Genomic DNA, 15,546 nt, shown 5'->3' on the forward strand with positions numbered 1-15,546 from the left:
CGGCAACAACGCAGGCCTCTCCCTGCTCCCGATGCTGCTCCACTGGGTGTGCTGCCTCGTGCAATTGCATGGTTTGCACACAAGGTGGCGCCAGGCCTGGATTAAACCTATGCTGTGCCTTAAAGAGGAAAGAAATGCCATCTCACCCCTCCCTCGCCTCAGGCAGCAGATTACCTTGAGCCGCCCCTGAAGGACATCCTCTGGAGGGGGCGTAGGTTGAGAGAAATTAACTGGAGATGATGGAGGCTGAGAGAGAGTGGATGAGCTGGAATGTGGGGAGTGTGAGAGGGTAGTGATTGTTGCTGGACAATGCACTCTTGACATCATGACAAAGCGTCATGACGTCACACCTTGAGCGCCGAAATCGCACGGGTTGCACAGGCGCGCATTCATTCACTGCTGGCGGGGGCTGCCGGAGGCCGCTTTCGCCGCCGGCTCCCTCCGCCGGCAGTGAATGCACGCCCACCCGCCCGCCGGCTCCCGGATAAACGCGCGCCCACCCTCCCGCCGCCGCCTGGATCGAACGGGCGCCCACCCGCCCGCTGGCTCCCGCCGCCTGGATGAACGGGCGCCCACCCGCCCGCCGGCTCCCACCGCCGCCGCCGCCTGGATGAACGGGCCCCCACCCGCCCGCCGGCTCCCGCAGCCACCTCGATGACCGCACGCCTGGGGGATTCGGAAAGTGACAGGTATTTATACATATATATAAACAACTTACGCTGCAATGTTAATATGGAGGTCGTCCATGGTTTTTTACACTTTACACTTTTTTACACTTTTTACACTTTACTCCCTTTGGTTTTACCCCCATTTTTACACTTTATTCCCGTTTTAATTTTCGAACACCACACTAACACCAAGTAGAGGGTAGGTGGTAAACTAACAGGTTAAGGATGCGGCAAAATAGTGGGTTACAAAGCAGATAATCTGAGCGCGCGTCACAGTATCGGAGGGGAATAGCTAATTCCTTCATTATACAGCTAATTCGTTCATTTACATATATACATGCTGCGTGCGGAAAGGGTTATGCGTCTGTTTTAGGAAGCGCTAAGGACGCGTGAAACTGGAGACTGTATCGCTGGATGGCCTTACTCGTCTGTATTGTGCGCTCCCAGCACGTTACAGACAGGAAATCTTCAACCGCACGTTACAGTATCGATCTGTTGTTTGGTTATCCTCTGCGGTCCTGTGAATTTTCAAGTGCTAAAATGAGGTCACATTGGCTAAATGTTTGGAAAGCCCTGCAGGAGGTAATAAGCTTGAGGTCTAAAGAGGAAAGAACGAGAAGACATGCAAGAGATGACAATTGTTAGAGAGACAGGACTGGGCCACAGAGTTGGAAATGGGTTATTTTGGAGAGCTGTGGAATGCCGCTGAAGAACTGTTAATTCAGCTGAGAGAGAGAGGATATGGTGTGTTGCCAGAGGAAGCTTGTTCCAGAGATATAGGGGTCAGAGAAAGAGATTGGAATCCAGAATAAGTTTAGCTGACAAAAGGGACTGTGAGGAAAAAGGTTTGTATTGAGAGCTGATTGCAGGAAGAGGCATAATATAGTTAGTTTAGGGGGATTACTGGTAGTATAATTAATTAATGTAAAAGTTATAATTTAACAGCATTTTTTAAGTGATGACCTATGCTTCCTAAATTGCACAAAGGTGCATTACTGTGTTAAAGGAAACTAGAACAATAGACACATTCAATGGAAATTTGCTAAGATTTGCAGTATTATCTGCTCTGAGAACTAACACAGCCTCAAAATGTTCTTTGACAAGGACAGAAGTGCTACTGATAAGTAAATGAGGTCACGTTTAGTTTGTCAGCTATTTTTGTAACTTTGCTTTCTTTGGAATCTGTTGGTCTTGGGACTGATCCACTACTGCAGAAACTTCATGCTTTTCCTTTCATGTAGAAATCAGTTAGGGGATTATTACTAAACTGCAATAAGAAGATGCAAAATATTTATTGTGTTGGGACTGTCATAGAAGAGCTCTTTAAACAATGTCATTTTCTTGTACCAAGAGGTAATCCACACTGCTTACATTTTGGAAGCTTTGTATATCATTATCACTAGCATCCTCTGTTTTCTGCCCTTTTGTTCTTTGCATAACAGATATTACAGTCTCTTCATTAAACTGTGAAGGTGTTTTCTCATCTTCAAGATGATTTTTAAAAGCCCGGCAAACATGCAAGTCAGGCTCATGCATGCCCACCAAATTTTAAAACCTGCCCAGATGTGCACATATCTCCTGTTGTGCACGCACACATCACTCACTTTTAAAAAGGGGCGGGGCATGGGCATTTTGGGGTATGACCAAGAGATGTGTGTGGAAATATTTACATGTCCTGCCACATGCCCAGGCCCACTGCCACGGAAGTTTCCTTCTACTGGGTGAGTTGTAAAAAAACATAAAAAATAAAACAAACAAAGCAAAAAACCCCACCCAAGCCAGCCACTTTGAAGCAGTTTAAAGGATCTGGGGGAGTGCAGACTATTAATCATGCTGGTTTTGAGGACCTAACTCAACACTGGGTGAATTGGTGAAACAGGTCATGGCATGGATATGCACTGTTTTTAAAATACCCTGACTTGCGTGGTAGAAATGGGATTTACATGCATAGGCACACGCTCACGTAAAATTAGGTGCACATGTACGCATGCTCAGGCTATTTTATAACATGCGCAGATATGTGTGCGCAAGTTATAAAATCTCTATGTGCCTGGGCACGCATCAGTGCATACACGCCAGTGTATGCCCGCGCACTGGTCTGAAAGTTACCGTCTTGTTTCTTAGAGGAAGAAATGTGATATGGCAGTGGCAATACAAAATAGTTTTTTTCACATATTTATATAAGTACTGAGTTGGAATATGAGGATATGTACATAGCATGTCGAAATTGCCAAATTATTAAATTAAATGCTCAGGTGCAAATCAGAATGACAGATCACTAGGAGAACATTGTCAGAATACTAATGCCTGCTTCAGGATGTTATTACAGCCTGATAAACCTACTATGTAGAAAATACAGCAAGCTATAAATTCCTATTTATATATTGACATTTTCTAATATCTTGCATTTTAATTTAAGTCAAAGAGGTGTACAAATGGAATTTGTCAGTATGGAGCTCTGAGTCATTGTGGCTACAAGTCAGAAATGAATGAGAAAGGCAGTGGTCAGAGTAGAGCAAGCAGGAGAGAGAAAGGTAAAAATACGCAAAACAGCAGTAGCTGCAAAGGAAGAGATATCAGACTTTGGGGGGGGGGGGGGGGGGAAGACAGCAATAATCAAAACCAGCATTTTTCCCACAAAAATTGGGGCATTGATTATTGTCCACCCTCAATGTTGGCATTCTACAAAGCCGGCAATTATTCCTGCATTGCTTGCAGGAATTCCCAAGAGCAGGCAGATGGTACATTAAGCAGCAATTCTGAGGGTTATTGCCCTCAGAATGTTTTCATCTTGAAATATTTAAGAACATAAGAACAAGCCATACTGAGTCAGACCAAGGGTCCATCAAGCCCAGCATCCTGTTTCTAACAGTAATCAATCCAGGCCATAAGAACCTGGCAAGTACCCAAAAACTAAGTCTATTCCATGTTACTGTTGCTAGTAATAGCAGTGGCTATTTCCTAAGTCAACTCAATTAATAGCAGGTAATGGACTTCTCCTCCAAGAACTTATTCAATCCTTTTTTAAACATAGCTATACTAACTGCACCTAACCACATCCTCTGGCAACAAATTCCAGAGTTTAATTGTGCGTTGAGTAAAAAAAAAACTTTCTCCAATTAGTTTTAAATGTGCCACACGCTACCTTCGTGGAGTGCCCCCTAGTCTTTCTATTATCTGAAAGAGTAAATAACCGATTCACATCTACCCATTCTAGACCTTCATGATTTTAAAAACCTCTCTCATATCCCCCCTCAGCTGTCTCTTCTCCAAGCTGAAAAGTCCTAACCTCTTTAGTCTTTCCTCATAGGGGAGCTGTTCCATTCCCCTTCTCTGTACTTTCTCCATCGCAATTATATCTTTTTTGAGATGCGGCGACCAGAACTGTTCACAGTATTCAAGGTGCGGTCTCATCATGGAGCGATTATAGAGGCATTATGACATTTTCCGTTTTATTCACCATTCCCTTTCTAATAATTCCAGACATTGTTTGCTTTCTTGACTGCCGCAGCACATTGAACCGACGATTTCAATGTGTTATCCACTATAACGCCTAGATCTCTTTCTTGGGTGGTAGCACCTAATATGGAACCTAACATTGTGTAACTATAGCATGGGTTATTTTCCCCTATATGCATCACCTTGCACTTATCCACATTAAATTTCATCTGCCATTTTGATGCCCAATTTTCCAGTCTCACAAGGTCTTCCTGCAATTTATCACAATCTGCTTGTGATTTAACTACTCTGAACAATTTTGTTTCATCTGCAAATTTGATTATCTCACTCATCGTATTTCTTTCCAGATCATTTATAAATATATTGAAAAGTAAGGGTCCCAATACAGATCCCTGAGGCACTCCACTGCCCACTCCCTTCCACTGAGAAAATTGTCCATTTAATCCTACTCTCTGTTTCCTGTCTTTTAGCCAGTTTGCAATCCACGAAAGGACATCGCCACCTATGCCATGACTTTACTTTTCCTAGAAGCCTCTCATGAGGAACTTTGTCAAATGCCTTCTGAAAATCCAAGTACACTATATCTACCGGTTCACCTTTATTCACATGTTTAACAACTCCTTCAAAAAAGTGAAGCAGATTTGTGAGGCAAGACTTGCCTTGGGTGAAGCCATGCTGACTTTGTTCCATTAAACCATGTCTTTTTATATGTTCTGTGAATTTGATGTTTAGAACACTTTCCACTATTTTTCCTGGCACTGAAGTCAGGCTAACCGGTCTGTAGTTTCCCAGATCGCCCCTGGAGCCCTTTTTAAGTATTGGGGTTACATTAGCTATCCTCCAGTCTTCAGGTACAATGGATGATTTTAATGATAGGTTACAAATGTTTACTAATAGGTCTGAATTTTCATTTTTTAGTTCCTTCAGAACTCTGGGGTGTATACGATCCGGTCCAGGTGATTTACTACTCTTCAGGGCTTTCAGAAGAGAAAGTCCTGGTAAAATATAGGTTGAACTGAAATGCAATTATGGTGTTGTATTAGGAGGACTTGAGGAGAGATCAGGGATTTCCTGGCAGATGGGGGCATGAAGTACCAGGTCTTGTCAAACTATGGACCTCATATCATTTTGTAGCCTCTGGGTCTTTTCAAAGTACTATGGGGATAGTGGACAGAATATTCTAGTGAACATTTTATAGGTAGTTTGCTTCATTGAAGCAGTTTAAATAATGTGTTTTCTAAGACCTGGTCTCATGTTAGAGTAGCATTTATTTAGTTGCATATGATAACCTGTATTAAACCAGGAGGCCCTCAGATACAGAGCCATTAAACACAACAAACAAATGTATAATAAAATACTGCATAAGTCAATTTTAATGGCCCCCCTTTAAACAATGTTTTATTGTATTTATTTAATTTACATTCCACCTGTCATCCATTTCAAAGCCGATTACACTGTGCAGGTATTTTTCTGTTCCCAGAGGGCTCACAATCTATGTACCTGCGGCAATGAAGGGTGAAATGACGTGCCCAAGGTCACAAGGAGCAGCAGCAGGATTTGAATTCCAAAACAATAAAAAAAAAAAAATAATAAAAATGCACACATCAATAATTTGAACAGACCTTCTTTTTATTGTATCAAAAACCAGCATAAATTACCAAAAAATTCTAATTTTAATCTGAGACCCCAAATTTTCAATGAAACCAAGAAGAGCCCTAACTGAACTCCTTCTCATAGAAACCAAGCTTCTAGTTTTTTGTTTTTTTTTGCAAAAGCTCTGGTAGATGATGGCAAAGACAAATTGGCTCAGCCAGCCTGTTTAAAGGAACCCCTGCAGTGTTTTACAACAAGCAAGTCATCCTGTATCTGAAAAGCTACAGGAAATTCCCAAAGCACTATACTATATTCTAAGCAGATTAAAACATGCAAAAATATTTTGCCAGGACTGGAGTTCTAGTAGTAGGGTTCCCAGATGTGATGCTGAAAGGTTTTTTCATCATCTGTAGTTAGCATGCAATGTAATACTGTCTACTGGACTGTAAGAGCTATGGCTTGCAATACCTATTACATTACTGTAAGGCATCTACATACTTTATATTTATAGATGCTGTCCTGTGTAATTGCATTTTTTCAATTTGCCAAACATCTAACTTCAACAAATTGCCTCATTTTAGAGAGTAAAAGCATAAGACAAATATGTGGATATTAGAGATTTGATTGGGAATTTTTCTGCATAATTATATTGGGTGAAGCAGCTCCAGGTGCAGGGGTGCATTGTAGTCCATCTGTTGGGCTGTTCAGGAGTCTTGACGCAGATGACGATAGCCTATGCCAGCACAACCAGGTCATCAACTGCCATCAAAGCTTCAAGCAAGATCTCGCTACCTCTCTTGGTCCTCAAACCTTCTCCTCATATCGCTAAGCCTAAGACACTGCCATAAGTAGCTCCCCTAGTGCTATCAGCTGACCCTGTGCTCTAAACTTGCATTTTCCCTCTATCCTTTTATTAGACCAGGTGGATCTAGTCTAGGACTGCTATTAAACTGCCCTAAGTATCTGGAATACTAATCTATACAACTGAGCTTTTTACCTTAGGTTTGTTCTAGTTACAAACCAACATCAAAAAAGAAGCACATCAAAACAACTCTCCTTATATTTCTCTTAAGTAATTTCCTCATAACCACCAATGCAAATTTTATTGTTCATAATCCAAAACAATCTAGTTAACACCAGTTCAGTTCCCCATACAGTCTCTCTATCCCTTTTACGCACAAATCTTTTCAGTATTTAGACTGGAAAATAGAACAAAGTAACAGCATTCAAGGCTCTTAAGTCTCCTTATTACATTTTCTCTCTCATTTTTCAGACGCTCATCAGACAGGATCATTGTCTTTTAATTAAGATGCAGTATACAAAACACTACATTTAGGAGAACACACAGAATGCAAATAGCTGGCTACTCCAGCTTCCCCTTTCAATTTGATAATCTAGGTAGCTGCAACCAGCTCGCCGCAAAAGGGGGGTAAGATCAGGCCCGGTGCCACCGAGTGTGCAAACTGTGCAATTGGACAGGACGGAATCAGGAGCAGGTTGAAGCCCGTTCTACTGCCTGTGGACCCGATCCCACTGGCGGTGGAAGAAGCAGGAGGCCTGTGCAGCTTGCTGTGGAAGAAGCAGGAGGCCCGTGTGGCCACCAGTGGACTCCATCCCACCAGCGGCAAAAGAAGCAGGGAGCTCATGTGGTTGCCGGCAGGCTCCATCCTGCTGGTGGCAGAAGAAGCCCGTCCTGCAGCTCCTTCTCGGGTGCTGGCCCTGCGGTAATTCTCAGTGCTAGCACTTCCTGTATTTTCATCTCACGAGTGAATACAAGGAAGTGCTAGCACCGCGAGTGTTGAATTACAACAGGGCCAGCATGCAGGAAGAGCTGCAAAACAGCTACTCTCTCCAATAATGATGCTACAGGCTGGCAGCAGCAGCAGAGGAGGAATGGCCCATGGACCCTGACTTGCCTGGTCTGTGTGTGTGTGTGTGTGTGTGTGTGAATGAGAGGCTGCATGTGTGTGTGTGTGAATGAGAGGCTGCGTGTGTGTGTGTGTGAATGAGGCTGCCTGTGATGTGTATGTGAACTGGAGGCTGCCTGGGATGGGGGTGTGTGAATGGGAGGCTGCCTGGAATGTGTGTGTGTGTGAGAGAGAATAAGAGGCTGTCTGGGATGGGTGTGTGTGTGTGTGAATGGGAGGCTGCCTGGAATGTGTGTGTGTTTGTGTGAGAGAATGAGTGGCTATCTGGGATGTGTGTGTGTGTGTGTAAATTGGAGGCTGCCTGGGATGGGTGTGTGTGTGTGTGTATGAATTGGAGGCTGCCTGGGATGGGTGTATGTGTGTGTGTGTGTGTGAGAGAATTGGAGGCTGCCTGGGATGTGTGTGTGTGTGTGTGTGAATGAATGGGAGGCTGCCTGGAATGGGTGTGTGTGTGAATTTGAGGCTGCCTGGAATTGGATGTATGTTTATTTTATTTAAAAATGTTTATATACTGCTTTTACAACATACATCGGTCAAAATGGTTTAAAGATTGACTAACATGCATAGATAAAATAACATAAAAACATAAAACATTAACCTATGAGCAGCAAATAAAAATCGATAACATAGTATGCAATCATAGTGCCATGAGGTCTGAAAATGGTCAATACGGGTACGGGTTTGTGCTATTTAAGCGCTGAGGACAAGCATGGGAGAAATTATGTAGAAGTAAGTGAATTGAAAGCTGCTGAAAATAAGAATGTCTTTGTCTGAAGAAAATAAGAATTCTTTGTGTGAAGATACCTGCCTTAAGTCATCTGGGATGGAGTTCCAGATTGAAGGGCCAGCAACTGAAAACGCGCGCCTTCTAGTAATATCAAGCCTGGCTAGGCAAACAGTTGGAACTTGTAATAGGTTTTTGTGCAGAGATAGGTTCCTTCTAGGTTGATAAATGCAACGTTGAGACAGAACCATGTGGAGGAATCATACATCAAGTTGTGTATAATAGAGAGAATGTTGTATTGTATTCTATATTGAATTGTGAGCCAATGTAGAGAGTATAAGATTGGGGTAATGTGTTCTTTTCGAGAAGTACTGATTAAGCTGCGCATGTGAATGAAAGGCTGCCTGGGATGGGTGTGTATGTGTACATATCGTAAGATATGCCATACTGGGTCAGACCAAGGGTCCATCAAGCCCAGTATCCTGTGTCCAACAGTGGCCATTCCAAGTCACAAGTACCTGGCAAGTACCCAAACATTAGATAGATCACAAGTTACTATTGCTTATTACTTGCTGTCATAGCAGTTTATTCTCTAAGAACTTATCCAAACCTTTTTTTAAACTCATTTACACTAATTGCTGTAACCACATCCTCTGACAATGAATTCCAGAGCTTAACTATGCACTGAGTGAAAAAGAATTTTCTTCAATTTGTTTTAAATGAACTACTTGCTAACTTCATAGAGTGCCCCCCTAATCCTTCTATTATCTGAGAGAATAAATAACAGATTTACATTAACTTGTTCAAGTCCTTTCATGATTTTGTAGACTATCATATCTCTCCTCAATTTTCTCTTCTCCAAACAGAACAGCCCTAACTTCTTCAGCCTTTCTTCATAGGGCAGCTGTTCCATGTCCTTTATCATTTTGGTTGCCTTTCTCTGCTCTTTCTCCAGTGCAGCTATATCCTTTTTGAGATGCGGTGTCTAGAACTGCACACAGTATTCAAGGTGCAGTCTCACAATGGAGCGATACAGAGCCATTATTACATCTTCCGTTTTATTTTCCATTCTCTTCTTATGATTCCTAACATTGTTTGCTTTTTTGATTGCCACAGCACACTGAGCCAACAATTTCAAAATACTATCTACTATGACGCCTAGATCTCTTTCCTGGGTGGTAACTCCTAAGATAGAACCTAACATTGTGTATCTACAGCAAGGGTTATTTTTCCCTACAGGCATCACTTTGCACTTGTCTACGTTAAATTTCATCTGCCATTTGGAAGCCCAATCTTCCAGTCTCATAAGATCCTCCTGCAACTCATCACAATCCGCTCGAGATTTAACTACTCTGGATAATTTTGTGGCATCCGCAAATTTGATCAAATTTGACAAAGTTCCTCATGAGAGGCTTCTAGGAAAAGTAAAAAGTCATGGGATAGGTGGCGATGTCCTTTCGTGGATTACAAACTGGCTAAAAGACAGGAAACAGAGAGTAGGATTAAATGGACAATTTTCTCAGTGGAAGGGAGTGGGCAGTGGAGTGCCTCAGGGATCTGTATTGGGACCCTTACTTTTCAATATATATATAAATGATCTGGAAAGAAATACGACGAGTGGGATAATCAAATTTGCAGATGATACAAAATTGTTCAGAGTAGTTAAATCACAAGCAGATTGTGATAAATTGCAGGAAGACCTTGTGAGACTGGAAAATTGGGCATCAAAATGGCAAATGAAATTTAATGTGGATAAGTGCAAAGCGATGCATATAGGGAAAAATAACCCATGCTATAGTTACACAATGTTAGGTTCCATATTAGGTGCTACAACCCAAGAAAGAGATCTAGGCATCATAGTGGATAACACATTGAAATCGTTGGTTCAGTGTGCTGTGACAGTCAAAAAAGCAAACAGAATGTTGGGAATTATTAGAAAGGGAATGTTGAATAAAACGGAAAATGTCATAATGCCTCTGTATCACTCCATGGTGAGACCGCACCTTGAATACTGTGTGCAATTCTGGTAGCCGCATCTCAAAAAATATATAATTGCAATGGAGAAGGTACAGAGAAGGGCTAACAAAATGATAAGGGGAATGGAACAGCTACCCTATGAGGAAAGACTAAAGAGGTTAGGACTTTTCAGCTTAGAGAAGACACAGCTGACGGGGGATATGATAGAGGTGTTTAAAATCATGAGAGGTCTAGAACGGGTAGATGTGAATTGGTTATTTACTCTTTCGGATAATAGAAAGACTAGCGGGCACTCCATGAAGTTAGCATGTGGCACATTTAAAACTAATCGGAGAAAGTTCTTTTTTGCTCAACGCACAATTAAACTCTGGAATTTATTGCCAGAGGATATGGTTAGTGCAGTTAGTATAGCTGTGTTTAAAAGAGGATTGGATAAGTTCTTGGAGGAGAAGTCCATTACCTGCTATTAATTAAGTTGACTTAGAAAATAGCCACTGCTATTACTAGCAATGGTAACATGGAATAGACTTAGTTTTTGGGTACTTGCCAGGTTCTTATGGCCTGGATTGGCCACTGTTGGAAACAGGATGCTGGGCTTGATGGACCCTTGGTCTGACCCAGTATGGCATGTTCTTATGTTCGTTGTACCCCTTTCCAGATCATTTATAAATATATTAAAAAGCAGCGGTCCAAGTATAGATTCCTGAGGCACGCCACTATTTACCCTTTTCAACTGAGAAAATTGACCATTTAATCTTACTCTCTGTTTCCTGTCTTTTAACCAGTTTGTATAACTCTTATCTGTGTGTGGAGCAGGTCGAGGGGGGAGGTTAGGGGGGTGGTTGGGCATTATGCAAGGTTATAAGGTTTTGTATTCTTCCCGAATCAAATGAAATTTACTAAATTAATGGCTCACTTCCTCAAATTAATACTAAAACATAAATTCAAAGACTTGAGGAAAACTGCAAACTGGCAGATTTTATATTTACCAATGTTTATTGTGAGATACTTTAAAAAAAAAACAATAGAGAGTGGTATCAGAATAGGTAGTGCTTCCAATCTCATGGGCTCTTGCCCTTACAGGGCTGCAGCCCCTCTCCTGTATGAGCACTGTTTGATCACGTCACTTACCACTTCCCATATGGTGTTTTTTATTTTGTTATTTTTTATAGTTGCATTTTTTCACTTTAATTCTGTTTTACTGTGCAAAAACCTCCCATTTAAAATTCCCCGTTTAAAACGCACACCTCACCTACCCATTTAAACCATATATTAACTTATCTCTTATGTGATAACCTCTCTTATTTTTACTCAAACTTAAACTTATCTCTTATGTCAACAGATCATTATTCATGACATGCCTACAAAATAGCAGACTTCCGGTAAAAGGAGAAAGATAGCATTTGAGCGCCATATTTGAATGTACGACAAAGTCGGGAGAAGTCATGCTGAGCTAAATCGTAAGTCCCGTTGCGTTAGTCATATAAAAATTAAATTGAATTAAGAAAAGGATCATTAAAATTGTTTTTTCTTTGTAGGAGAGTAGTTGAGTGCCCCTGAAGCAGGCGCAAGGAGAGCGCCGAAACATTGTCAATGTCGGGCGGGTGAACCAGAAAATACCAACGTGAAAAGCGATTGTGACTTGACATAAGAGATAAGTTTAAGTTTGAGTAAAAATAAGAGAGGTTATCACAGAAGAGGGGCTGCAGCCCTGTAAGGGCAAGAGCCCATGAGATTGAAAGCACTATCTATTCTGATACCACTCTCTATTGGTTTAAAAAAAAAAAAGCGATTCTGAGGGCAAAGGTAGCGCCGGCGCCATTTTGAATACTGGCAATACGGCCCGAGTGCAGGAGGTCGCTCCCGGACCCCCACTGGACTTTTGGCAAGTCTTATGGGGGTCAGGAGACCCCCCCAAGCTGGCCAAAAGTCCCTGGGGGTCCAGCGGGGGTCCGGGAGAGATCTCCTGCACTCAGGCCGTATTGCCAATATTCAAAATGGCGCCGGCACTACCTTTGCCCTGTCACATAGTAAGGGCAAAGGGCCATTGGCACCATTTTTTTTTAGCGCAGCCGATGGCCTGGGAACGGGAGATCGCTCCCCGCGGCTCCCCGGACCACCAGGTATGTGTAAAAAGTTTGGGGGGGGGGGGTCGTAAGAGTGAGGGAGGCTAAGGGGGTAATTTTAAAGGGTCGGGGTGGGTTTTTTTTATTAGGCCATCGGCGCCATTTATATTAGTGGCAGCCAAAATGGCGCCGATGGCCCGAGAGCGGGAGATCATGCCGGGATCCCCCCACTGGACCACCAGGTAATTTAAAACATTTTGGGGGGTTCGGGAGGGTGGGGGATTTGTTTTAAAGGGTCGGGGTGGGTTTAGGGGTTGTTTTGGTGTGCTGGTTTTCCCCCCTCCCCCGATTTATGATTTTTCACAATAAATCGGGGGAATTTCTATTGTATCGCGACTCTAACGATTTTTGACGATTTAAAAAATATCTGACGATTTTTTTAAATTGTCAAAAAACGATTCACATCCCTACTACCTGGAGATTAATATCCTTATTCAAAAAACATACACACAGTTAATGCGACTCCAACATTGCTCTATGCTTCAATGGCAAGAGGAAATGTGGAAAAAAGAATTTGCATCCACAAAAAAGCAGGGGAGTAGCTTGCTTGTTACCGCAGTTACTACCCCAAACCAAATAAGCCTGATACTTCACTTTCAATGCATATCCAGCATAGCTCTTTGCTTCAACAGCAGGGAGAATGAAGAAAAGATGATGTATATTCAGACATCAACCAACAAGGAATGAATTACATAGTCTGGGTAAACAAATAAGCATGGGTGTAGCTTCCTCGTTACGGCGGTTACTACCCCAAATCAATTAAGCCTGATACTTCACTTGGAATACATATCCAGCACAGCTCACTGCTTCAGCGGCAGGGGGGAATGAAGTAAAGAGGATTTATATTCAGACAACCGACAAGGACTGAATTGCACAGGCAGTGTAAACAAGCGTGGGAGTAGCTTGCTTATTACGGCGGTTACTACCCCAAACCAGTTAGCTAGATACTTCACTTAGATGCAGCTCCAGCACTGCTGTCTGCATCGATGGTGGGGGTGGAAGGGAATTGGAACCAAAAAGTTACCAATAAGGGCCCTGACCTCAGCGGTCAGAGTAACAGATAAGTATGAAAACAAATAGGTGTGAAAGCTTGCAGGGCAGACTGGATGGGCCGTTTGGTCTTCTTCTGCTGTCACTTCTATGTTTCAAAGAGTTGGAGTAGCTGCTTGAGGTCCCCAGTGAGAGAACCCCATGTAGAGTAGGAGATTTTTCATGAGCGGAGATTTTGGTGGGTCTCTGATCCCTAGTGGAGTGCTATCGAGAGGTGTTTGAACATTTGGATTTTTCTACATTTTGACTAGTTCCTGATGCATGGGCCAGTTTTCCCCCTTGTGGGAAAGGGCTGGTGGTTGCCTGCCCATGACCTGTCAACAGAGGGTGGAAACTGCTGGAAGCTGCTATTTTGGAAAGAGATATTGTACCATTTGATATGAGAGGTATTTTTGGATTTTGTTCCCTTGTAGCACATGTTGGCAGAAGAAGAAAAACTTCCCACCCTTCTTGAGGAAAGTTTTTGCTTGGATATTGGTTAAGAGGAGAGTAGAGGAGCTGTCGGACCTTGTGGCATGGATGATGACTGTGGCTTTTATGAATATGATTTTCCTGATGCTATTTATGATTTTTGCCATGCTTGCATGGATTTTGCTTTTTAAACTTAAGCACATTTTTGAGTTGAACACCACAGCTGACTCCTTGTCACATCTTTGGAGCTGATTTCATCGAGAGAACTTCTCTATCTGTGAGTACAAGCTGACCAACATGATGATGCTTTGGGATCATCACAATATGGGTCTGGTCTTGAACTCTGTGAGCTACTGGAGGGAGGGGTGCCCCATTGAGAAGCTCCACTGAGGTTGCTGGAATGGCCAGCCCTTTGCAGTGTGCGGCATTTCACAATGTGGCATTTTGGTTAGGAGTTAGAGAAGAGGAGTTGTTCCCCTGATTGGGCATTGGGTTTCACAGCCTGGGTCAATACTCTAGTGGAAAGGAGACTGGTTCTTTCCTGGGTGCTGGTTCTACATTTTGGTTGAGATTTTGGATGTTTTTGACACTTTTGAAGATTCCTTCGGTGAGAACCCTGGAACCTCCTGGCTGGAGGATTTTGGGCTATCCAGCAATTAAGTTAGATCGAGGGTAGGGAAGACCCCAAAGCTTTCCAACTCACACTGAAGGGGCTGGATCTGAGGTAACTCACTGCAGGAGGACTCCAGAGTTTCTTCATTTTTGTGAAGAGTTTTTCCTGAGTTTCGTGGATTACAAACTGGTTAAAACACAGGAAACAGAGAGTAGGATTAAATGGTCAATTTTCTCAGTGGAAAAGGGTAAACAGTGGAGTGCTTCAGGGATCTGTACTTGGACCAGTGCTTTTCAATATATATATAAATGATCTGGAAAGGAATACGACGAGTGAGGTTATCAAATTTGCGGATGATACAAAATTATTCAGAGTAGTTAAATCACAAGCGGACTGTGATACATTACAGGAGGACCTTGCAAGACTGGAAGATTGGGCATCTAAATAGCAGATGAAATTTAATGTGGACAAGTGCAAGGTGTTGCATATAGGGAAAAATAACCCTTGCTGTAGTTACACGATGTTAGGTTCCATATTAGGAGCTACCACCCAGGAAAAAGATCTAGGCATCAGTGGATAATACTTTAAAATCGTCGGCTCAGTGTGCTGCAGCAGTCAAAAAAGCAAACAGAATGTTAGGAATTATTAGGAAGGGAATGGTTAATAGAACGGAAAATGTCATAATGTCTCTATCGCTCCATGGTGAGACCGCAACTGGAATACCGTGCACAATTCTGGTCGCCACATCTCAAAAAAGATATAGTTACGATGGAGAAGGTACAGAGAAGGGCAACCAAAATGATAAGGGGGATGGAACAGCTCCCCTATGAGGAAAGGCTGAAGAGGTTAGGGCAATCCAATGGGAATAGGGGAGTGGGGGGAAGCTGTAAAGGCAGCTCCTTTGCTCTCCTCCCACTTTCCTGATTTCTTTTAAATGTAAAGGTCTGACTTTAAGAACTGGGCCACAGAGACCCTAATATGTACACCATTGCATTAC

The sequence above is a fragment of the Rhinatrema bivittatum genome, chromosome 6 (assembly GCF_901001135.1).
Source record: "Rhinatrema bivittatum chromosome 6, aRhiBiv1.1, whole genome shotgun sequence".
Lineage (NCBI taxonomy): Eukaryota > Metazoa > Chordata > Amphibia > Gymnophiona > Rhinatrematidae > Rhinatrema > Rhinatrema bivittatum.